We start from the raw sequence: 26454 nt of genomic DNA, 5'->3' as shown, positions 1-26454 counted from the left end.
AATATTTAATTTTAAAATGAGTAGCGGCAGGGGATAATAATGCTCGTATTATCTTCTACAAAATCTACAGATTATTCAAACTTAGCTCTCAAATGTCGATCAAATAATTCATTTTCAACCTTCACCTGGTCCCTAGGTCATTAAATGTACATGCTTTACCACGAAAGACTTTGTGGTAGTCATGGTGAGGTGTGGATGAAGAAGTCGAGATTTGGTGGTTGCTCCGATGGATGGAGGAGCGAGTTTTATTTGCAGCGTAAACCGTCAGTAACGCCCACTGTGGCCGCGCGGCATAAGCGTTGGACTATAACGCCGTGGGTCCCAGGTTCGAATCCTAGGTCTGGCAAGTACACATATTGTTTTTCAATTTGTGTGTGTCAGGGTATGGACCTAATAGGTTGAGCAAGTGGCTGACATCCATTTCTCGTAAAAAACAAAAATATGTCAATACAAACCTCTACTTTGTGGAGGCCCATATGATCCTATTAGGATCGGACATGGTCGAAAGAAGAAAGAAAAGAAACCGCCAGTACAAGAGTATGTTTCAGTAGTTATGTTACTGATACTTATGATACTGTTCCGAGATCCGAGTCTCGGTAGATTGAGATGTTGTGCGGAGCGATACAGAGACTGAGATACTAACAGACCGGGAATTTATATTCGGGTGACATCTCCAATGAATTCTGATCCGCTATTTATTGACATAGTCACAATCAAAATAATATCTTGAAAAGAATATTTAGGAAATAATTATTATAATTGAGTCAGCTACTCTATATGGAGCTTACGTCATTAAATATGGCTGATTATGTGGAAAAATGGATATTGCGGAAATTATAATTGCAGTAAGCTATTTACTGCTTTTGCCATAATTAGACACTACGGGAATTGGATATTAAGGGCCCGCTGAAGAGCCCGCCGTTCAAATATAATTCAGTATAAAAAGGACCTCGGCGTCGTAACTACGTCAATTTAAATCGATCTTTTCGCAAAAATCACTAATCATCGGAGATTTCATTTCAATAAATATTATTATTATTACTGATAATTTCTGCCGCGCGGAGAATTATTATTATTTTATGAACACCTGCGAGATGAAGCCGATCAGAAAACAGGGCTGTCAAAATAATATTAAGCATTCATATTTTTTAAATGTTAAGTTCATCATGGTTTTTAATCAAACCTGTGCAAGTACGTACTGATAACTTGGGTGGATTTTGTAGCAAACATACTATTGATATATATACGGGTATATTATTATTATAACCCAATTCAAATTGAACATAGGTTGATACTCAAATACTATTATAGTATGTTTATGATTTCGAGAAAATAATACGATGGTATAATTAATCCATATCAATTATTTGAAAACATTACATTCGCACTTTGCACAAAATTACAAACACATTCGAAGTTTGCCGCACACGTACAGACCACGTGATATTTGTTTACGCAAAATCGTCGCTTTTCAAAATGGCGAATTTGATTACCAGATTTTACTGCGATGAATCAGTATGTTCCTTTTTGTCTTTTTTTATTCGTAGGTTTGTTTACTATGTACACCGAGAAATTTCCATTTATAAACTCAGAAACGATTTTTACAGAAGAGTTTTGGAATATAATGCAACCAAAACTGGAAAAAAATTCTATCATGGGTGTTGACTTCCTGAATTAGCTAACCCCAGGTCCATGCCACTACGTGAACCACAGTGGATATTAAGCCATTTCCACACTGGCAACAAGTTGCTGGCAACCTCATTAAATTTTACGATACTTACCATAATTGCTTAAGAAATTTTACAATTTATATCGTAAAATCTAACGAGGTTGCCAGCAAATTAACTTGTTGCCAGTGTGGACCCGGCATTAGATGCACAAAACTTAAATAATATATATTATAAATAAAAATTTAAAATTATAAATATATATTATGATTTATGTCTTCGACAGCCCTGATGAAATAAATGTGAAATATGAGTCGGATCAGTCACAGAGCAAATTTATTAACACAAACAACTTTGACACGACCTTTTTATATTAACTAGTAGACCAGATATTATGGACCACATGTAAAAAAATCATATTTTCAATTCTCAAGGCCAATTCTGTAGAACGTCCTCTTAAGGAATTTATAATTGCGGTCAGTTATTTAATATCACCGATCAATATGCTGACACGGATTGAGTTGTTTATCCCCATAACTTATTATATATTTGATAGATATTCGTAAAGAAAAGACTACTTAGTAGCAGTCTCATTAAAAATATTACGCTTCCAGGACATTTCAAACAGTTTGGTCTCTATCACTACTTCTGTATATATCACTCCCATATATCTTGTTAGCCTAGACAAAAAAATACGCATGGCTCTTGAAGTATACCAGATACGTTTTCAATAATGCACGATCTTCTATTTTCCCAGGCAGGACATTATTCACTACCATAGAACTATCAACAGATACCATAAAAAATAATGCCACTTCGTTATTATCGGGAACCGTATGGTACGCCTCATGGTGTAAGAATAGCTCGACACCCTCGATGCGTTTAGTACCTAAGCTGCAGTTTGTCACACTCAGGGCGGCGTAATCCCGAAGTGCGATCGGAAAGACCGGTATACCGGAAATTTATGAATAGATTTATGGATATTGGATTTCGTTTCGCTGTTCTGTAACAGGTGTTTTTATTGTATGCAATTATTATTATGTATTTTATAACATTTATAACGCTATTCGATTTTGAAAATTAAATGTTTCCACTAATAATCGCCTTCGCTGGAGGAATATTTTTTAGACTGCAGGAGAGAGGCTGCTTCAGACAGATAACGAGCAAGAGCCGGAGAATCTCACGTGGATACGTTGGATGAGGATCTTGGCTTTAAGTTTCCTCCCATATAATATCGACTGTGTTTAGGAAAAAGGGTGTAACCCTTACAGAACAAATTTTACAGGAGGGGCAAAAAACGTTTTTGGAATGATTTTGGTTAAATATTAAAAATATATATATAGGCACATACATTGGGTGCATGATGATTGATGATTTAGTGTAATATCTTTTCGATCTAATAATAATTAAAGAAGTTATTACAGAAAAATCATTACAATTGAGGGTAAATGCTTTTTTCTTTAAATTAAAACTTAATTAAAGCTCAATTAAAACCTGAATTTAGATAATAATTCGGCATTTGCGGCTTACTTCCTTTTTACAAAACGTGTATTTAGTTGTATAGATTGTTAATATCTAATAAAAACACGAAGGTTACGCCCTTTTTCCTAAGCACAGTCGATATAGTGCATGGCCCCCACAAGGGGGGGCTGACAGGTTTCAAGCCTAGGCGCCCGGGCAGAGAGGGGGGCCGGCGTGGCGGTCGACCAGATAAATGAGATAAACATCCATCTTAAATTTGCTCGAATAAGTAGTAAAAAAGTCACCTGCGGCGCTATTTTACTTCAGGTTTATTCCCATTTTAAAATATGGTTGTACGACGCAATTTTTGGTTTGTTAAAAAATCTGCACTGAATTTTATTTGATCTCGAAAACCATTAGGAAAACGCCAAATTTGAGCATCAGACTGCCTTTAACCTTAGCGATAGGTCGCCAATGATCCTGGCCTGGGAGCCCGCTTCAGGATGTGGGGGCCATGATAATATAGTGTGTCTGATTTTAAGTCGGTGTGGGCATTGCAGCTGTGCTTATATTATGATACATTACCATATACACAAGATTAGAGCTTCGCATATAAACTCTCTGATTGGTTATAGGTAGCAGGTTATTAGGTAAGGTTAACTGGGTGTTAAAGATTGGTAGGCTCTGCAACTGTGCTCTATTTATTAATACATTAAATACATAAATAAATAATATCACAAACTTGTTTTACTGTATGTATTAATGGTGAGTAAATAAATAATGTATCTTTATTTTACAAACAGTTTTAATTTTTTTGAATGATACCTTACTTAGCAGATAATAAGCTTTTATCCACTTTTATTGAATAAATCTATTACTTATATGAATGAGAATTAACTATATTTGTTATCAGTTTGTATTTATTTACCTTTGGCGAGTGTGCATATTGCGTGAAGATGCCGAAAGGCGAAACCCGGGTCATAAAAAACGACTCAAATTGAAATAATACAAAACTTAAATCAATTAGAATTTAAATTCAAGTATCCTTGGTCGATAGTATTAATATGATTATATATACCTCGCACTACGGATTATTATACAAAGCTACTATGAGCAACGTTCTCTCTAAAGCAGAGAAGCACAAACCGCGGCCCAAAATAATAAATAGGTACTTCATCACCAATATGTAACTGTTAAATTAAAAATAATAAAATGTATGTCTCGTCTAGTATAATATATCATTATTAACACTTTTACTCACTGCGACCCGTGAAAGATTAGTAAATAGATATATTGGCCCTTCATCCAATTAGGTTGTGCACTACTGATCTAAAGTATGCACGAGCACACTTCTAAAAAATTGTCCGCACAAAATATTTCCAACACCCCTCCCCCTTACACATAATTTTTTTAGAGTGTTGTATGCCATATCAAATTTTTAGTTTGCCTAAATATACTAAATAACTACCAATATTTTATTATACTTACCGAATTTGGCACATTCTCACAGGATGAATATCATAAAGTTATTTTGATCTTCAATATAATAACTTCCTTGTTAGATAGATACTTTCTTTCGCGGTAAAACAATCATTGACACATATAAATGGTGAATATTTACGCTTATCAGTTTTTTTTTTACAAAATTTACTGCTCAGGGGAGTATATGATCCGCACAAACAATAGAAAAAAATAATTACCAGAGAACGTTTTTAAATTTTCTGTTAAATCATATAAACTTGGCTTGACTAGCTTAAACAATCAAAAAAAATTATACTTGATAGAAATAATACTGAAATATCATATTGATTTCCATAGTAACGCACGTATATATTAATATTAATAATTTAGTTGCTAGGACCCACTTAGCAACCAATAGTAATATTTTACTTTTTACGGATTTATTCCGAAATAACTTTCCATACAAAACAGAATTAACTGAAAATGAATTCAATTCTGCTTAAAGATGTCTAAAAGTATTAAAAGAATGCTTTGTCATCGTGTTGTGATATATTCTAAAAGTTTCAAATGTCTAGCTAGTCGGGAAGATAGTTAAAAATCGATTGCAAGATTTGGACAAACAAGAAAAAAAATGTACTGGACAAACAAGAATACGAGCTGTTTAAAACGTGGTAAAATAATGGACACGTTGCTTTTAAATGATTATATTGTTTTGATTATATGAAAATATGTATTACAGTTCTACAAACTTATCTAAAGAATTGATGGGGGAGCCACAGTCGAACACTAACACACCTAACCTAACCTAACCAAGACCCGTAACTGGACGTAATCTGACATTCGAATAACGTTTCTAATACGGCGTCCATATGGTAGTTCGTAGTTCCATTTTTGACCGTTCTTCAGATAAGTTTGTAGGACTGAGTGTAGTTACGAGCTGTTTGTTTTCGTTGCTATGGTAAACGATAAATAGAAAACAGTTAATACCCTAGTAACTAGTTTAATACGGCGGCTCTCGTGGTGCAGTGGGTAAGGCGCTCGCCTTCCACCCGAGAGTTCCTGGGTTCGATTCCCGGTCATGACAAAAACATTTATGTGTTTTTCTCAAAGCCTGGGTGTTTGTGATTGTTCAAAATTACTAACAACCACCTTGTACGAAAAAGCAAGGACATGGTTATTAATAATTCTAAAAAAAAAAAAAAACAAACTAGTTTAATGCAGAACTTTTAGTCTAATAATCTAATATTTCATAAGTTTAATTTTATATACCTACTGCTAAAATTTTATATTTAAATTACGAATCAACCAAAGAATTTCCGTAGAATTAATCTATGAAAGAATTTTAATCAATTTTATGTCACATTCAATTTTTTGATTTATTCATTAAATTATACAGAAGAAATCTTTTTGCCATTCGACCAACACTATATATTTTTCTATTGAATCAGTGTAACGATTTAGTCATTCCATTCATCCATTCAAATTCTAGTGGTGCTTTAAATAGTATAAACGCTCCTTTACATCCAATAGATTGACAGGGTAAATTAGACTGAATGAGTTCTGGTATAGACCGATTAATAGAATCTAAGAAAACGGACAGATCTGAAAGTAGGCATTCAAGTAGCGAATAGCAGGCCAATTAAAAAAATCAATTTAAATTTATTAGATCGATTAAATTAGAAAATACTAGCTGGAATTTGTAATTTATTTATAGCCGATATTTTACACAATATATTTAGGTACTGTTTTTTTTTTATTAAACATTCTAAATACCTCAATTTGAAGAATCCCGTATTTGATAGGAGTGCAGCCCTAATAATAGTACGCTATATGATGCATTTCTATCTATCTGCACACACACTGTACACATTTAGAAATATAGACCCCCTCCCTACTTTTAGATGTGACGTAAAAACGTCTCACACCTTACTTAATCGTCTTTGTCGATTTATTTTAATTTTAATTTTGACCCAATCGCGTGCCAGCGTTAGGAGAGTGTTATTATTTTGGAAACCCTTGTAGGTACTTCAACCTATTAAAACCACGACGGTAATATAAATATAATTAGTTAAGAAAATCATGTTTGCTAAAATATCAGTAGGTAGGTTTCTGTATCACCAAAGATGATACAGAAAACTTTCTCCTATAAAGACGGAGCCTGAATAAAGAAACTAATAAAAACATCACACGAACTCACAGATATATTAATAAGACTCGGAACACTGAGAGTTACTCGAAACAGATACATACTGAGGGAAGATGACTGCTATCCGTGTGACGTCAACAACTCTCATATGTGGTATGTCATTAACGACTGCCCAATACTAGAAAAAAGCGTTGGGCTATCGGAGACAAGCAACATACAATACAAATACTATACATCAAAACAACACAAGAACACTACACAAAATACCTAATTTTGTCCATAAAGAAAATGAAAGAACATTACGGATACAGTAAGACTTCTTCTAAAATGTCAATGCAATAACAGATCCATTTTGTACAAAAAAGCAAGACACAATGAATTTAAACGCTAAAAAGACCTATATTCTAGTAGTTTCCACACAACTGTTGAATTACGTACCTGTTGATTAACTTGAGTACCTGTTTATGGAGTTTGGAAGGTTGTTCCATGGAAAAGTTATATTTATTTGCAACCTGAAACTGGAAGATTCCTTTTTCTATTAGTAATATTTTTGGTAATCTCAAAATTTTATCCAGCTTAATTAGTACGGATAAAATATAACTAGACTCAGCTAGGCAGGGCAATTTGTAAAACAACTTGGATGACAATTTATTGTATAAATAAATATAAATTGATTAAGTATTCAAATATACGAATAATAGTGCTTTTTTATAACAAATTTGAAATATTTAAATTAATTTATAATAGTAGTCGATAGGGCCCTAATGTATTAATTTACCAAGCGTCGTTTGTTAGCGTCGCGACGCACGCGTGTGCGAAGCTTTTTAGTTCTTATTGAAAGCTCTCCGACTATAATTAGTTGTTACTACACGTCTGCTCGAACGATGATGGTAAGTAATAATTTTAAACATGGAAAATTAAAAGTCGTAAACTGAGTCTGTACACCTGCTCCAATAGAGGAAATCCTTTGTCCTTATATCGCCGTTTTAAATGCACACTCTCCATGTACAATAGTAGATACAATTTCAGATAAGTATAATTAAAATTATTGGCTAATACTCTATCTTAAAATAATTAAATAGTTAGTTTTTATAAAACATAGGTTTTATTTAAAATATCAAGGAATAATCTGCAATTTTAGTATTCGCAAAATTGATATTAAATGACGAAAAATGTAAAACTCTTTAATGATGAACAGAACATGACGGTATTATATTAATGCATAATTTATGTAAAATACCTTTTCTTAGGTTTTTTTAGTGCCATCATTATGATTATATCCGCCCCATATTATGTTGTGAACGTCTTCAATTTGTAATTTGTAAAGCTAATACTTTGGAAAAATAAGTACATTTTAATTTAAATTTGAAAATTCGAATAATTAATTATTCATTGGTGAGGTTTGTAACCGATGTATTCCCATATTTTGGATAATTTATGTAAATTTGTAATTTCGGGCAGTTTCGTCATTCGGTTCGAGAGAAAATCAACAGGCGTCGCCCGATCTCGGACGGGCGGATTTATCACCTAAACCTAAACTGATTCTTATTCTAGATGGAACTTGTTAAATTCACTGTTGATTATTTTTTACTATATCGAGGAAAGAAAGAGAAAATATAACCATATAAAAATACTTAAACCCTGACGGCTTAAATTATTAAACATGCTTTGCCTACTGATTCTCTGAATGCTGGTTGTCCAAATTCGAAAGAAAATTTATTTGTCAAAGTAACCGAATCCAAAGAATTCAAACAATTTTACTTTTCTGAAAATTTTGTAATTACAATAATAAAACTAAAGAAGCAATAATAATATACGAACAATATACGTCGCACATAATGTAGGCTACTGAACGTAAAATGAAAATAATCGGCGCGCGTAAGTAATCGGGGCGGGGCGGGGCGTGGGCGGGCTGTGCATCTATAGTTATTTTACGTCTATTTTTCGTAACGCTTTTGCGTCGGAGATCATGAGTAAAACATGTTCCATGTTAAAAATACGCAGTAAAAGCTTACTAGGCATGATGCGGATTCGACGCATTTACTGAAACAGGAGAACTGCCTTAATAATTTTATTGTCCTATAAACGGTTCGATATTGTTTTTTTCTCCAGAAATAGTTTAATGTCAATAATACTCCAAGTAATCTAGATATATTGTAGAGAAAATTCATTGAACAAAACTATTATCTGTGTATCTATATTCATATTATACTATTGAAAAATATGGCAAATTTGGAAAATGTATGAAAAGTTAACTGTAGACGATTAGGTAACCTATTGAAATGTAGATATTTCCAAAAGTATTCACGTAAAATTCCGTTCGTTCAGTCAAGCAGTTAGTGCATTCCCCAACATGTCGTTTCATCCGAATCTCGCCCGGTCCCACGCCTCCCCCGGGGATTACCCACTTGTTTCCCTGGCAACACCTCCGTGCGGGGGATGATGATTGCCTTCAATAGGCGCGCTCGAGTTTTCGAAACTTCCGGCCGGACTTAAGCTGGGAATTCCATTTTCGGATCGCGGGGGAAACTCAGCCGCGCCTGATTGTGAAGTGTCAGTCTCGAGACGTTTTTCATATGTCTAGTTATGCACCCCTTTTTAGAAAACTCGTGCTAAAAAGTTCTTAATTTAAAATTTCGTCTGGAATATTCTATTGAATGAACGTTTTCCCGGAATACATTTATGTGAAAAATGTTTTTACTTTAAAAATAAGTAGAAAACTCAATGTATTATCAGTATTTCTAGCTGGCAACAAGGGTTTTTTTAAAAAAAATATATACTACCAATATATATGGCAGTGGCAAAGGGTGGAGGTAGGCTGTTAAGATCAGCCATAAATTGTGCATACTAAACTTTGTCAGTCAATACGTATTCGTTTTCATTGAAATAAGACTACAATTTACGGACGGTGTTGGTTAGTTTTTAAAATTCAATTAAACCGTGCGAAACCAAGCCATAATAGATAATAGTCAAAAATGTATATCCACAAAATATCTAAAATTATCAAATTAAACCATAGATAAAGTTGGGTTTCGGGAATTTCCGGACGAGAATTCTCGAGAAATTTTCGAGATTTTCCATCCCGAATCTCGAAAATCAAAATTTTTAACATTTCGGGAAATCGGGATTTCTTTGTTATCAAATATTATTAGAAAAACGACTTTCTATATGAAAAAAGTGGACAGAAAACACAAAACGTTCTAAGACTGATTGGGGCATTTAACACAATTAAGCCAACGTCGGTCGACTCAAAATGAGCCCAATTTTTGTAATATCAGGGAATTTTGTATCTCAAAAGCGTATGCAATCGTCAGACACAGCGATTGACACTCTGTATTTTTTGAAATTCTATTTTGATAAGTAATGTTTTGAATTATTTTTGTTTTCCTACTTCTATTTTGTTTGTCTTCTTATATAAATAAAAGAAAATCATATTTTTTTTGGAATTTGTCTGTTTCTACACTGGTTTTAGGATTTTTACAGGTGTTTTTCGAACTTCCCGATATCTCGAGATTGAGATTTTCTCGGCAAATACCCAATTCTAACCATACATAACTTTGGACATTTTAAAGATAGCATAATATTTTTTATCTGTGTATAATTTGGTTTAGGCAGGGTTAATGAATTAAAAAAAAATGAACCATTAATGACGTGTGTACTTAGTATGTATTCTTAATCCAACGAAAACCAATAAGAATGAATGAAAAAATGTCCATAATTTAGTTGTATACCAAAACTATTACGGTTTGGTTAGGCAGGGTTTAATTGAATTTTAAAAACTAACGAACACCGCCTATAAATAAAATTGTAGTCTTATTTCAATAAAAACAAATACATGTAACTAACAAAGTTTATATGTGTACTATTTATGGCGGATCTTAACAGCCTACCGCCACCCTTCGCTACTGATATATGGGGAAGTACCAAATAAGAAAGATAAATATTTTACAACTAGTAAAAATATCTTTATTACAATAAAACACTGAAATATATAATATCTACAATTACATTGGTGATTCAGAACACCTAGATAAATTAACTGCATATTTTTTGAACAACTTTATATTTTATATCAGTTGACAATATCTGAATGAAGCGGATAAAACCGATGGATGGTTATTAAAATTTATTAATGTGGAATAGGTGTACGATTACAATATGTGCACAAATATGATAAACAATTCCATAATAAGCCACAGTCATAGATGAGGACTTTTAATGTGAACTTCAATATTTTTTTAGGGAAATCACAAAAGGCGCCATCTTCTATACAACATCATTGGTACTATGTACCAGGTTTCTACGAGGAATGCGCAGTGGACAACGTTATGTCATGCCGTTTATCTAAACTCAATGTTAAAAACATCAGTGGCCTGATGCTGAGTACCTCCGGTACACGGAAGTAGATTGGAACATGTATATGTTTTACACAGTCTCTCAAAAGGTTACCGACCACTGATGTAGATAGTGTTTGTTGCTTTTTAAAATTCGATTAAATCCTAAATCCATGTCGATAATGGTCAAAAAATATTCATTTTTTTATTTTATATCTAAAATTATACCATTAAACCATACACAATTTTAGATATTTTATAAATAGAAGAATATTTTTTATCGTCAATTTGTTAAGTCTAGTATTCACTTATTAACGTATATTTGGTTATAAATATTAATTAATAATTTAAGAAATATATATCATTAATAATAAAATATAAAAATATTTGTTGGAAGTTGGATTCGAACCCACGCCAACAGAACTTCAATTCAATATTACTGGAGTCTTAGACCGCTCGGTCACCATGTTTGTCGTGATGATGTGAAAAATTGCAATAAGATACTAATGGTAAATTTTTGCGTTACACTCAAATCTGTGCACACAATTTTAATATTACGGCGAGCGGTAAAACATATACATGTTAAAAAATAACAATATCCGAATTTGATCCAGCCATGAGATTCGAACCAATAGGTGGGAGAGTTTAGTATATTATTCCACAGAGAGCGCGGCCTGCTAGCGCCCGTATAATTCCTTACTAGGCGATTTCGATATAAAATACAGGTATTCACTGTGATAACATAATAATTAATTACATAATAAATTTCTCAGTATCGCAGTAGGTATGTGGCATTGTGCGATAATGATACGGGGGTCCAAGGCTCAATTATTGTCATTAAGTGGATGAAATACGGATGGCGTTTATCAATCAATACGTATTTCTGAATCCTAGAAATGTTTGTTATTTACCTAAAATTATATTTTTAATCTGTTTTAAGTTAATACCCGACATCAGGAGCGCGACATGCTTGCATCATCTAACAATATCTCCAGTCCGCTGTTGTCAATAGTACTATAATGATAGTACAATACTATAATTTTACGTAAATATGCCAAAAAACTAATGATTTTGAAGTATTCGAGACATTGATATACTACTAGATGAGTAGTTACGATACAAGTGTTATTTAACAAATGTATCACAAAATAAGATAATATTGCGACTATCGTCTTATAACATTTCCTTATAGGTATGATTCGTTAAAACCGTTATCATGGATTCCCGAATATCACCCGTATCGCAAGGGCTGTGAACGTAAATTTCTGTGCATGGAATAGTTTTAGTAATGGTGTCTGAAAAAAAACTGTTTATGGCATTCTAAAATAATCAGGAACGAACTGGAAATATTACTTTTCATTTCTTATAACTTTAAACAGTATTTTAGTAATATGTATTACATTTTTATATATTGCCTTTTCTGTTACACTGTGTATAATCAACGATTCGAGACGAAAAATGTTCCTGTACTATAGTTTTTTCAGAAATATTATAATTTTTATTCTTTTGTACTATAAATCAACGAAATCAAAAAGTTGGCAACACCTATCCGTTGTGGACATGTGACCGTTTTGTCACTATTTTTTATTCAATGAATAATTTCTGGATGCGGAGTTGAATGCTTGTCGTTGCCAATATTTTTTCTAGTAGGTATGCACTTATGTATGTTTCTGAAGTGTTTCGAATTATGTATAAATTATGTTACCCTTCTTATTTTTATTCTATGTAACATCAAATGGTCCGTTTAAGAACAAAATAATAATTTATTTAAATAAGTGAGTTTTACCATTACCTACTGATGCCAAACACAGCTATACTCATCGAAAATGTAAACATATACATAACCGAATTAAAAATACCTATAAAACAAAATCGTAATACTGTATTTCGACTTACAGGTAAGTACTACATTCCGTGTATCTAGAAGAAAATCACTGTAACCTTCGGCGAACTCTCCCAACAATGATTATTTTGAAAAAGCTAGTGACTTTAGGATGTATCACCGAAGCAAACCGATCGATAGAATAACGGGACACTTAGTTTAGGAGAAATCAAAAATACTTAACATTACTCTTAGAATATTATTTTGAATAATTAAAGCAGTTCGAAAAATATCCATACGGGCGTGACACGAGTGCCTGCGTTGCACGATCATAGCCGGTCAAAATCACCCTAGTTTAGTTTATTGTAAGGTTTAGGAACACACCTATTATTTAGTAATTGATGTACATATAACTAATACTAATAAATAAAAATAAAGTATTATATTCAAGTGCAATACGGTAAACTATCGATTACAGTGGGTGTAAGACGTGCAAACAAACACAAATTAATAATTACTTATATGTAGCGTTAATAAATTGACAAGTCTTTTTAAATGTTCACAATGTTTTTTGTGTTGAACTCTTGCGCGTAGATATAAACATTTCAAGCCTTGTTTTTACTTTTTTTTATTAAAATAATCCCATGAATGATGTATGTATTGATGCCAAATATTATAATGCCTAAACCCTCATCAAAAATCTTGTAATCGACAGAGTTGGGATGATAACAATATTATATTTTGTAACTGTAAATGAGTCGAGGCCAGGCCAGGGTGCACAGCCAAACAAACAAACAAAAAAATACCGTTAATTATTTCTGGGCGGACGAAGGACCGAGAGTAGGTACGGGCAGTCGGTAACCAACCCCGAGCCTTGAACGTCGCGTCTAGATACAATTTGCCACCTTTTCGCGCCAAAGCGTGCGTTTACAAATGTTGCTAATAATTAATCAATTTTTACTCGTCTTAAAAGCGAAATATACTTACGTAATACTTAATGTCCTTGAATCCGTGTTTTTAATAAGTGTAAAAGTATAAATCAACACCCTACATAAACCCATACCTATCAGTATGTATACGCAAAACCTGCCTCCACTCAAATTACATAATAAAATACTCCCGACCATCTCTTTTCAAGATACAACCCAGAGGATATCCCTGTTATAAAATTTACCTGTTCTTATTCAATATATAATAAATGTCATGTTGTAAACGTTTTAAATTAATACTTTTTTTATCTACATAGGTACTCAATACGTTTATTTTAAATAAACCAACCTAGTTAATACTTCGATGGTGTTTATTTTAATGTGGTAACATATGAAAGATCTTTAAATATTTAGATCAAGGCATCAGAATTAGCTAAGCAAGATCAAAGTTGTTATTATCGATTCGTTTGACCACATTAAAACATATGTTTATTTTGATATATGACTGCAATTGGCTGTAAAGATTAATGCATCACATCAATGTAACTGCTTCCATTTCAATCACTCACAGTTTCCATATTCTGTTTTAATTTTAGCTATCAATCAGAGAGCGTATGTTTGATTCCATAATATTGTTATGTTAGCTATGCATAATGTCGGGGCCGGATTGGGAAACATACACAATATAATTATTATTGAATAAAATATAAAATTTAATTCATTTCGCAGGTTAGGTATATCGGATATAAAAATGGAATACCTATCATTACCAAATTTAATTTAATGGTTACATGTAAATTGTACGTATGTGTTACATTTAGTCATAATACAGGCTAGTGTTCCGGAAACAGATAGCCGTATAGCACTGCGATAAAAAATAATGCGATGTTTGCGGAGAAATAATGTTTATTAGTTTTTAAAATTCAATTAATCCTTGCTTACTCCAAGCAATAGTTGATAATAGTCGAAAAATATTCGTTTATTTATAAAATATTTTAAATTATGCCATTAAATTATACATTATTTTAAATATTTTATTATCGAAGATTATGATTTGGTTTAGGCAGGGCTAAATGAATTAAAAAAAACTAACCAACACCATATGTAATATGTATTCTTAATTCAACGAAAACAAATAATTATGACTGAAAAAGTGTGTACAATTTTGTAGGATCTCCCTTAGCATACATTAACTAAACTCGAACTTGGTTATTACGAGGAAGATGGGACCGACTCAATTTTCTCGTTATAATCATTACCTACTCGTTTTATCGTTATATGGCATTTTACTGACTTCACAAAGCTTGGATTTTTTACATGCAATTTCAACCATATGCGTGGATACTTTTTCAATGTTGTCGGCAAAAACACCAATTAGGTACTTAGACACTTAACTAGTGTCATATACGTAATCCGATCCCGGCGGCATCGGTCTAGTTAACTGCCCTGTCAGATTTTATTGCTTAGGGTCGAAAATGTTATTTTTAAACGATCGACATATTAACATTTTTGCTATGTATACCCGAGAAGTAGCTCGTTATGAAAGTGAATAAATGTACGGAGAAAATCATAAACTAAAATGTCAACGAAAGTTTCCTCATTACATCCGAGATCTCGCTATTTCCGTGATCGTAATAACCAAGTTCAACTGTATTATGGTTTGGTTAGGCCGGGTTTAATTGAATTTTAAAAACTAACCAGTTCCATCTGCAAATTGTATTCTTAGTTCAATGAAAACAAATATTTATGACTGACATAGTTTAGTGTGCACTATTTATGTCGAATCTTAACAGCGTAACTTCACCACTCGCCACTGGTTATTTGACATACTGATTGTAAATTGCGAGTAATAAATGATTCCTTTATAAGTCAATTGAAATGTTACATAATCGCATAAAGCTTTCGCTACTATTACAGATTATGTACCTAATAAAATAGCTTTTTAATAATTCCAAAGACAAAAGAAATAATTCCACATTATTTTTCCTACACCGTAGAAAATTATAAAAGGGTTTAAATAATATTCTTTTAATATGCGTATAGTACCTAACTGTGTAGACATAATTTACTGCACACTTTCTCTCCAGTTCTCGTGTGAGTTTTTTTATACACGCTAAAATACAGCGAGATGAACAAATTATACGTTCGTATTACGATTATCTATCTATTCACGTCCAGCGTATGTTGTGTTATGAATTATCGCATAGCGAGATTTATATCCTGTCGGTCTGGCAACTTTATCTTTTGGCTAGGGGCGCGGGAAATATTTATTGCCATTATGGCAATATTATTTTTGTATAAAGCGATGCGCTGCTGGAATTTAGTAACAAGCGGTACCAATAAAATATCGTACAGTTTTATGCGTTCAGTATTATCAAAGTTATCCTTATAAAATCGTACACGGCCAATTTTACAAGCTATTTCAAAATTCTATTATGATGTTAAAGAACATTAATAATTACAACGACATTTTTTTTATAATAGTCAATAATTTGAGTTTACAGCCAATTGAGATAAACAAGCGGTTTTTTTTATTTGTAACCATTCTTGAATAATGCAACAACCATAAAGTAAACAAAGAAATTGTCTCAAAAAATCTTGCACATAAAATACGGCAGTGAACTTTCATTTGTACACGGCGGTAAATTTTCCGTCAACTCTTAATACATTAAAACTGTTTAAAAACATTTGTATAAAGACATTACAATTTTAATTATACAAATGTTTTTAAAGTCCATCACGAATGGAACATACGTCCACATACCGTATACACTGACAAAGCAGTTGTATACATGTTCACCGGAAGTAACACGACGCGCTATCTCGTGGACTGTTGTTTTAATTGTAGCGCGCAGTTTTAAGGTATTATTCGACCATGTCCGATTCTAATAGGATCATATGAGCCTCCACAGAGTAGAGGTTTGTATTAACAGATTTTATTTTTACGAGAAATGGATGTCAGCCACTTGCTCAACCTAGTAGGTCCGTACTCTGATTCATACACAAATTGAAAAACAATATCTGTACTTGCCAGACCCAGGATTCGAACCTGGGACCCTCATTACTATATACCGGCGCTTAAGCCACGCGGCCATCGTGGGTGTTACGAATGGACTCTCTACGTATCCACCACAGTATTCTATGTTTTATTATTGTGTTAGAGACTGAATATTTACAGGTGTGAACGATCCAAACATAAATGTTTGTAAAAAAACATTCATAGCTTTTACAGAGTGCATTTGCTTGCACGCATTTGTTTGCACGCATTTATGATGGGGCAAACGTTAAGGTATATTTGTATAAGTTGTTTGCGAGCAGATATATAGGTGCAGAATTTTTGGCCGTTAATCGAAATAATGTAACTTGTACGATTCACTAAAAATGAAGATTGCCAAACCTGCTGTGAAATTAAATTGAAAAAATCAATATATTTATGACTTCTATTCAGTTTCCCATTGAATGATATATTACAAAAACCCACAATTCCGAATAACATAATAATGGTTTAGTGATTGCAGTCATATAAGTGAGGATAAGTGTGATCAGAATATCAGTCCTGTGTGACATTTCTTTTTCCACCGGAAAAATGCGGATATAAATTGTAGTTCTCAGTTCCCAACGAATGCGCCTTGCGCTACTAAGAATTTTCCATCGTAAAGGTGGGTGCATATACCCTGGCCGAATTCAAATTAGCAATACCCGATGCATGTAGACGGATTGTATTCAATAAGGTATTCTTCTCAGCTAGCACAAATAAATTAAAAGTAGTTTGCGTGCCAAAGTCCTTAAAGAAACCTCTATAGCATGGGTTCCCAACCCCGTGCCCGCGGGCACCATGGCGCCCGCGGAACGATTCGTATGTGCCCGCCACCATTCGACAGAGACAGAATTTTCACGCTAGCCTGACGCATGCAGAAAACCCGAAGTGAACGAACGCCACGAACTGAGCCGATGAACGCCGAAGCACGTGACAGTAGTCACGTGCTCGTACTGTCCCGATTGCTTCGGCGATCATCGGCTCAGTTCGGGTTTTCGGCGTGTACAAGGTGTGATGTGTAAATAGCATTCCCCGCCTGGAACCGTGTTGTTGTCATTGTGATTGCGATTGCTGCCCCGTTCGGGTCGCGACAGCTAGCTAGGAGACATCTTCGTCTGACGAAACACGAATTAGGAGTTTTGATATTCCTTATATATAGTTCTAAAATGAGTGGACCGAGAAAAAGACAACGAACCTATAATTTTAACACTGACTGGGAGGAATCATATTGTTTCTTTAATGTGAAAAATAAATGCGTCTGTATTTTGAAGAAATTTTGGAGCTTAAGAATGATATTTTGCTTAAATCCTTAATATCAGAGGACTTTTGGAATACAGTGGACAGAAAAAAGTTCCCATTTTTGAAAAAAGCGGCATATAAAATTGAATCATTTTTCGGTTCGACATATTTATGCGAATCATTGTTTTCAAACATGAACTTAATAAAATCAAGATATAGATCTCGACTCACCGATGAGCATCTTTATGATTGTTTGCTAACAGGATTATCGTCATACTCTCCTAATTATGAGGCACTGGCCAATGATATGCGATGCCAAAGATCACATTGACATATTGATATTCTATTTTTTTATAAAATGTTTTCTTTGTATTTGTGTTTTTTGTTTACTTTGTTTACGTTTTGTAAATACATTTCTCTGTGTGTATGCAATTTGAATAATAGTTTTATTATTTTGAAACATTTTTGTTTATTATTTATTAATAAATTATGAATATAAGAAAATAAATTATGGGAAAATGAGAAGTTATGGAAGGAGTTTGTCGATTAAAAATAGGTGGTGCCCGCCACCCTACCGATATTTTAGAATGAGCTCTAGAGTACAAAAAGGTTAGGAACCCCTGCTCTATAGTAAGTGCGAGGTATCCATAAAGGCATCTAGAAAAAAATGGTGTGTAAATCTATGGCCAATTTCATTATAGAATTGCCATACAGTTTTGCCACAAGTACCGTTGGGTGACCCTGCCCGGCGGAGAGTTGATGTAGTTGTTCTTGGAACAATTCTTGCTCGCTCGAAAGTTGCCGAGTTTGACTTTTCACTTGGATCCGGACTGAATATCTGACCATGTAGGGTAGGCGGCCTCACGCAAGTTTGCCATAACTTTTCCATTGTTCCCGGCACTGGTCCGTGCGGCGGGGCTCGTGCGGTTGCCCGACCAAAGTCCGCAGTGCCTTGTCAAATATGTAAGGCACTTAATCACTTAAAAAACAGGAGTTTGCGTTTAAAGGGTTGCGCAAGGTTCATATACATTTAGTGCACATATGGATATGATGTATGTCCGGATGCTGTATTTTTTGAAAAAAAAAACAATTCGAATGATTCGAATCGTAATAAAATAGAACGCGGAATGGTGATACTTATTATCTATTTGAATGAGACAATAATATATTACAATTTTTTTACAGCCATCATGCGTGCCCACAGAACAGATAATAAATAGAATTCTGATAGGCTATATACCAATACAGTAAAGTTTAACGCAGGGATTTGAATGAGTGAGTGTCCTACGAAAATGAACCACGCAGTATAGACGTGCAATAGTGTATTTAATACACCAATATTAAATCAGTGTCAATGCATAATTCGATGTATGACGTATTCTTGACACGCGTTTAAATTTATCCCGTATTCTTCCTTACTCGAGATCGGTTGCCTGCTTCTCCATGCCCGTTAGGTATTGCAGTTCCCATTATTTCTGAGTTCCCTGTGCGTGCCCGATTGCGCTATCATTACTATTAGAGATTGAAATACCGGTATTTCAAAACCGGTATCCCAGTATTTTTCGATACCGGAATATCGGTTTTAAAAATCAGACAATACTGATGTATTCGGCATTGACAGTGGAAACAAAATATATTAATTAACATAAACGGTTTTTGTCCGTTACGCGATGTTTGGTTTTCTTTAGTGGCCCTTCACCGTCTTTGGTGATCGGCAATGATACATGCTATAAAATATGAATATTTTAAAAAGATTTTTACATATTTTATATTAATTTATTGGTAGATACTTCTGTTTTTCCAATTATTTTACGAATATCGGTATTAATACCGGTATTTAATAGGAAATACCGAAATAACGCTATTAGTATTTTCATACGGTATTGCAATCCCTAATCACTATGCAATGAAATGTGACAGGTCTAGTGCAGAGAGAGTATTGTTTGTACGTGTGCGTATACTATGTTACAGACAAACCAGGGAACTCAGAAATAATGGGAACTGAAATACATAACGGGTAAGGCGATAGCAGGTAACCGACTCGAGTAAGGAAGAATACGGATTAAACTTACACACGTGTCAAGAATACGTTTTACGTCGAATACTGAAACCTGCTCTCTGTTTATGCATTTACGCTCATTTAATGTTGGTGTATTACACACACTATTGCACGTGCATAATGCGTGCTTCATTTTTCGTAGGATACTCACATATTCAAAACATTGCATCAACATGCGGCGTACTGAATATGAGGCGTCTAATTTCAAAAAGCGCACAGTCCACGTTTGGTCAAAATCGAGAAAAAAATACGCACGTATTCTTTGTATAATTTTACACAATATGTATTGATCTATAAATTACAAAACGCGACATAAGCCTATGAAAAAAAAAAATTAAGTCTCGATTTATTACAAAAAGCGCCAAGTCCGTGTTTCATAATATTTAAAGCTTGGTTGATTTCGCGCGTGTAGTCAACCAATAAGGGAACGTTCAATATCGAAAAGGGCGTCTCCCATGCTGTAGCATCTGGTAAACGCATGACAGTGCCACGGAAATATGTGCCTTATGCGGAATAAATTAAAAAGTGAGGTACAAGTAGCGCTACGTCCAATTTTATTTTGCCTATATTTATTAAATTTAAGAGTATCGGCTGAAACAAATTGCCATTTGGTTCTAATTTTGACATATAATACAAAGGGAAACATAATCTCACGTTAAAATAAATAATTGAAGCTTGAAACATAAAAATGTTGTTTCCCAAAAACATTGAATTGTGGACTTGTCGTTTTTTGTAATTAGACGCCTCATATAGCCTATCGGTATTCTATTTCTTAGCTGTTCTGTGAGACAGACTGACAGGCAGATACATCAAGACAAATATTATAATAATATAATGTTGTTCGAATTATGCAATTGTGTTTTAAATATTACGCAAAATTTATGCGGATATTTTTTTGTGATATCACGTATATTGACATGTTTTTTTACGTAAGTATTGTACGGTTGTCATTATTTATTATGTCTGACACGTTGCATTGTTTTTCGCAATCAGAGCGTGTTCGTTGTAGCTTTTTAAAACGTGTTTTATGATGTAGGTACTAAAGCAATTAAAAAAATGTATGTATTACAATTACACATTACAAAACATGAACGTTTTGTTGTAATTAAACTGTGAACATTATCAAAATGTTGTCAGTCACCAAAATAAACAAATGGTTTAATATTAAAATCCTTCCTGAAAAAAAAATGTCACGTTATTATTTGTAAACTATTTCCCGTCATACAACAGTATAAATTATATCATAGTAAAAAAAATACTGATTGTTCGGGGTCGTAGACGTTGGGACTTATCGTGGAACTACGCATGTTTGAGAGTCAGATAGATTCGTTTTGTAGCTGTAACACCCGATGTCGATGTCGAAGTCTAAAATGTTTTGCAGCAGTGAGTGGCACCTTTCTATATTCATTAAAATCTGCTCTTTCCCGTAGGAGACATTATCTTTGATTTAAGTTAATTAAATTAAATATATATTATATATGCTGACAGTACATATCAGACAATTCACTCTTCTCCGTAATATTATATGTAAAACTTTTATTACTAATTAACATAACAAACATAAGTTATTTTATTTATATATACATATGACATTATTACTTTTCAAATATTATATAACATTACGAAATTATAGCGTGTAGTGAATTGAAACGGTCGATAAGTGTTGTGGATAAACGATGGAGCATAGAAGCACAATTTATAATAAAATATTTAATAACATCGTAGAGAATTGCGCCTTTTTTCTGTCCGTGAACAAATTCATGACTCAAATTGTTTTTCCTTGAAATGTTCTAGTTTTACGATTCTTGTTTTCAAGCATCCTATGTCGTACAAAGAATTAAATTTTGGTAGCAACATTATTATAATATTATTGTGATATGAAACTGACCCATACTATTGAGACTTTGAAGGAATACTTTTTGGTATTTTTATACAACTGTGATGCATTTAGTCATAGATAAGTCCTTAATGAGAATGTAAATGTTGATATTTTTTATATAATACGCTGAGAATCTGTATAATCTATCACTCTATGGTAAGTGTCGCATTTTGGCAGTAGTCAGCATACGTAGGCACCTTATATGTTACATCAAAGTATGAATCCTGCCGCCTGGGTGTTTTGCACCCTTAATTTTTTAATAATAAAAATAATATATAAAAGGCCCAATGACCGTTGTGTATTTAGTAATAGAAGTGAAACAATCACCAATACCGGGGCTTTGAAAAAAATCCATAAATATATTGTGACCTCACCGGAAATCCGGAGCTCCCGGACGATAAGCCAACGTCTTACGCATTGCAACACGAGAGCCGCCGCTTGGGGCATCCCTGTCTAAAATATAATATAATAATCGTGGCTTCAGTGTTGTATCCGAGTAAGGAGCGCTGCATTGACGTCTATTCGGTATCTCTGTTGCGTTTTCATTACTATCATGACCAATTAACTCTTCTTACATGAATAAGTAGCCGAAAATGTAAACAATAGTAATATATTATTGGGTTTGTAACTTAGAGATGATAACTTAGATTCTTATTCGGCGACAACTACTTATTTATGGATCGGAAGAAAAATTCTGCAGACACTAGAGATGGGAAAACTTGTCGATTTTGAAGACTAAGTATACTTACTACCAGTATAAAAAAATACTTAGTATAGAAAATTGTTCCAAAATACTTACCAGTATTTGGAATACTATATAGAGCGTTTGGCGTGCGTAAAAGTTTCATACTCAACTGAAACTAAAACCAACTCCATGTTGGTATTTGAAATACATATCGGCTCAGGGAACTCAGACTGTGTATTCCGCTTGTTGATTAGTCCCATTTATTATAATATTTTAAACACATTTTAATTTTATGAGTTGTATTTCTGTCAGGTTACAATATTCTTGTTAACAAAAATGAATAACAGTGATTTTTTTTTAAATATTGAACATGTTTTGAGCAACAAACCTAAGCTTGTGCATCATCTCACCACTGTGCTGCGACACAAAATGTATGACCTAATATTCATACATTCGAACGCAATAGACTAATAAATTATTAAAATATACCTATATTCAAGTGCTATTTCGTTCGCGCGCATTTAATGTCAATAGTGTTGAAAGTCTACCAACTGGCGAGTGCACAGAACACCGACTCGCGATGATATCATCACAAGTTTTTTGGAATAAGTTTATTGGGCCACACATACTGAGTAGGGAATCCAATCCCGAGCCAAAATTCTGATCCCGCGATTGGGATTTTTTTCCATTGTTTATATAAAATTTTTATATTTACAAATAACATTGATAAAATCGATCAAAAATAAATCTAGTATAATAATATATTCTATTTTAACATTTATTGTTAATATTTTATACGTTCAATCTTGGAAATACACAAGTTTAACGGAGTAAATAATATTGTAATATAAATAATAATGTGAATTTAATATGAGATTGCTGTTTCTGATAGTAAAGACATAAAGAATGGATTAGCGAGATTTAAAATAGTAAAGCAAATAATCATGGCGTACTTATGGCCTTTCCGTTTCATAAATCTAATTAGTCAGCCAAATATGAAACTGCCGTAAAACGTATGATATCATGGTGGAATTACTTTGATAAAAGTGTGAAGCATTGTTTTTTCCAATTTTTCTCATTTTTAATAATTTATGTGAAAAAATAAAATGAATCGGCTACCTACACATGGGTATAAATCAAACTTCATTCAAACTCAGTTTATTTCTAATGTAGTTATTTTTTCTGTTATATTTTCGCTTTTATTTTATTTTCCATAAAAATTGATAAAAAAATCAATCCCGAAATCCCGGGATTATGTTTATCAATCCCGGGATTCATAGGTATCGAAAATAGTTCGGGATCCCGGGATTGGAATCCCTAATACTGAGTATGGGTAGTTTCATCTGAAACTCGAGTACACAAACTGGTGACAGTATTTCCAACTCACCTCTAGCGGACACCGGTCAACGGCGGTTGGGAAACATTGCTCTAGGTAAAGTATATAGACATGACGCAGCATCTTCTGATTTAATGTTTACGCTGCGAAAATGCACAGCGGTTTCATAACATAGTATTATAGTAAAGACGTGCCTGCGTTCAATTCAAAAGATGCCCCTGTCAACATCGATCGTTTTTCGCATCCTTCAAATTTTTCTTCCCTTTGTTTAGAAAGTAACCTACCTATATTTTACCCTTCACGTTAACCAAGACGGGTAGGGAGGTAGCATTAAACTTGACTTTTGAGGGTTTTTAATCCTTTTTTCCCCTTGTCAGTGTCTCTATGGATTTACAAGTCTGGCGCTTTCTTGCTTGCAAAAGAACTGTCAGAATGATTTTTAAAACAGAGTTGTTCCATTTTCGAAGGAGCTAATAAACACTTTAAGAATTTAAAAAAAAATAGTACGAAGTGTGGCCGTTAGGTTAGGGTTAGAGCAACGAGCTGGGAAGTGCTGGATATTTTTGGTCGGTTATTTCACTGTAACCACAAAAATAACTTAAGTACACAAAGAATATTTTTTTTTGTGACGATAAATTTAGAGTTAGATTTACAATTGATCGAATTTAACGGAATTTCGTATACTTACTATATATATAGGATTATTAAATAATAAGTATATTTTTTAATTTAACTAAAGTTCAAGCATTCAAATGAAAATCGTTTTGAAAAATATTCCATGTAGTACCATTAGAAAGTCCAAGTTCTTTAGAAAGACGTGTAATTGATGGCTCCGGATTTTCATCCACGCTTTGAATCACAACATCAATATTTTCAGCAGTACGTTTACGTTTTTTTACGGGTTGAATTCTTAACATCACAAACATTACCATTTGACTCGAATTATTTAATTAAATTACGAATAATAAGTTCTGTAGGTTGATTATTTTCACCATAAATTTCACTTAATGTTAAAAACGTAACTCGAATATAAGCATTATTTTGTAATAAATTTTAACAATTATTTGTACTTATACGCTGAATTGGTACACATTTTGTTGGGAATAAAAAAAATTGCTGCTATGATATTTTAAAAATCTATAATAATCTAAAAACCCTTTAGTACCAACGACAAAAAGGCCAATACAATACTAAAAAAACTAAAAGATTCATTATTTTATTATCCATATATTTAATAATCAGTTTTTAAAATTTGTTATATTTAAAATAGTTGTAATATTATATATTATTCAGTTAACAATGTTCCATTGAAGTGGACGAAACTGGTCATGATTAATATTAAATTATGTGGAACAGGACGTGTTACATAATATAGTATTGTGTTTTATTTAATTTAATACCACGAGAAACATTCACCAAGCAGTGGAATGACGATGGTTGATCTGAATTAGTTTATTACAAAAAAACCGCTGGATTTCGCCAATTGAATTCGTATTATCATATAAGTCTGGAATAATTCATTGCTGGATGAAAACCTCTTCAATCTGAGTATCTTCCTCTTTGTCCTTGAGTTATCATGTACTTCAGTATACTTAGCTATATTATCGTCGATTCAGTGGCGGGTTTAGCGACGTGAACGCCCGACGCACTAACTAGTTTAAAAACCCGTATCGTAAAAACGATAAAAATAAATCACACTCATTAATAAAAAATAGTTTATATTGAACACAATAAGTGGTGTTTACAAGCATGTATCTGTTTGAGTGATTATTTTATATGCCTGTTTGATGATCGTTTGCTTGGGGTAATATATTATACTCAATTTATGATAAATTCACGTTTTTTAAATTTAAAGCTATACCTATTCCAACTAGGGATAAAGTATCAAATGATTAGATACTAACAAAAAGTGTCGATAGAGATGTCGAAAGAAGTTTTTTTATCCATTTAAGGGCGGACGTGCTCAGCGTGGGTCAAAATGGAGCTTTTATTCTATTTTCAAAGCATGATCCTGGACATTCCTTAAACGTTGTAGATAATCTATTTATATAATTTTGAAGCTAAAGAAGATTGTGCAAACGACGCCTGCAGAACAAAACATAATTTGTCATAAAAATTCAACATGCGTCTATTTTATGTTCTGTTTGTTGTTCTATTAGTAACAATAATAATATATTCATTGACATGTTTTCTTCTTCAAGTAAATAGGTATCATTTTTCATCTTTACACGATTTCAGAATTAATACACCCGTCGCCATCACGAAACAATTTGACATGTTCATAGGTCGACTTTCGGTCTCCGATTACCCAAAGTCCAGTCCAAAATTTCGTCGCACCTATAGTTGAAAATTATTTGCCGTTTCACTGAAGTATGCTCTTAATGATCTGGTTTTAAATG

At 33.2% G+C, this 26454-nt stretch overlaps 1 protein-coding gene across 1 annotated transcript in view; it reads left to right on the top strand.

Moving 5' to 3' along the window:
* LOC147075805 (uncharacterized) overlaps positions 1–26454 on the top strand; it is a 722814-nt gene that overhangs the window by 244259 nt on the left and 452101 nt on the right. The window lies entirely within an intron of this gene.

The sequence above is a fragment of the Rhyacophila brunnea genome, unplaced genomic scaffold (assembly GCF_057557595.1).
Source record: "Rhyacophila brunnea isolate RB1 unplaced genomic scaffold, BYU_Rbru_1.0 scaffold_14, whole genome shotgun sequence".
NCBI classification, from domain to species: Eukaryota; Metazoa; Arthropoda; class Insecta; order Trichoptera; family Rhyacophilidae; genus Rhyacophila; species Rhyacophila brunnea.
The sequence above is the reverse complement of the archived record's forward strand: the minus strand, read 5'-3'. Positions and strand labels throughout refer to the sequence as shown.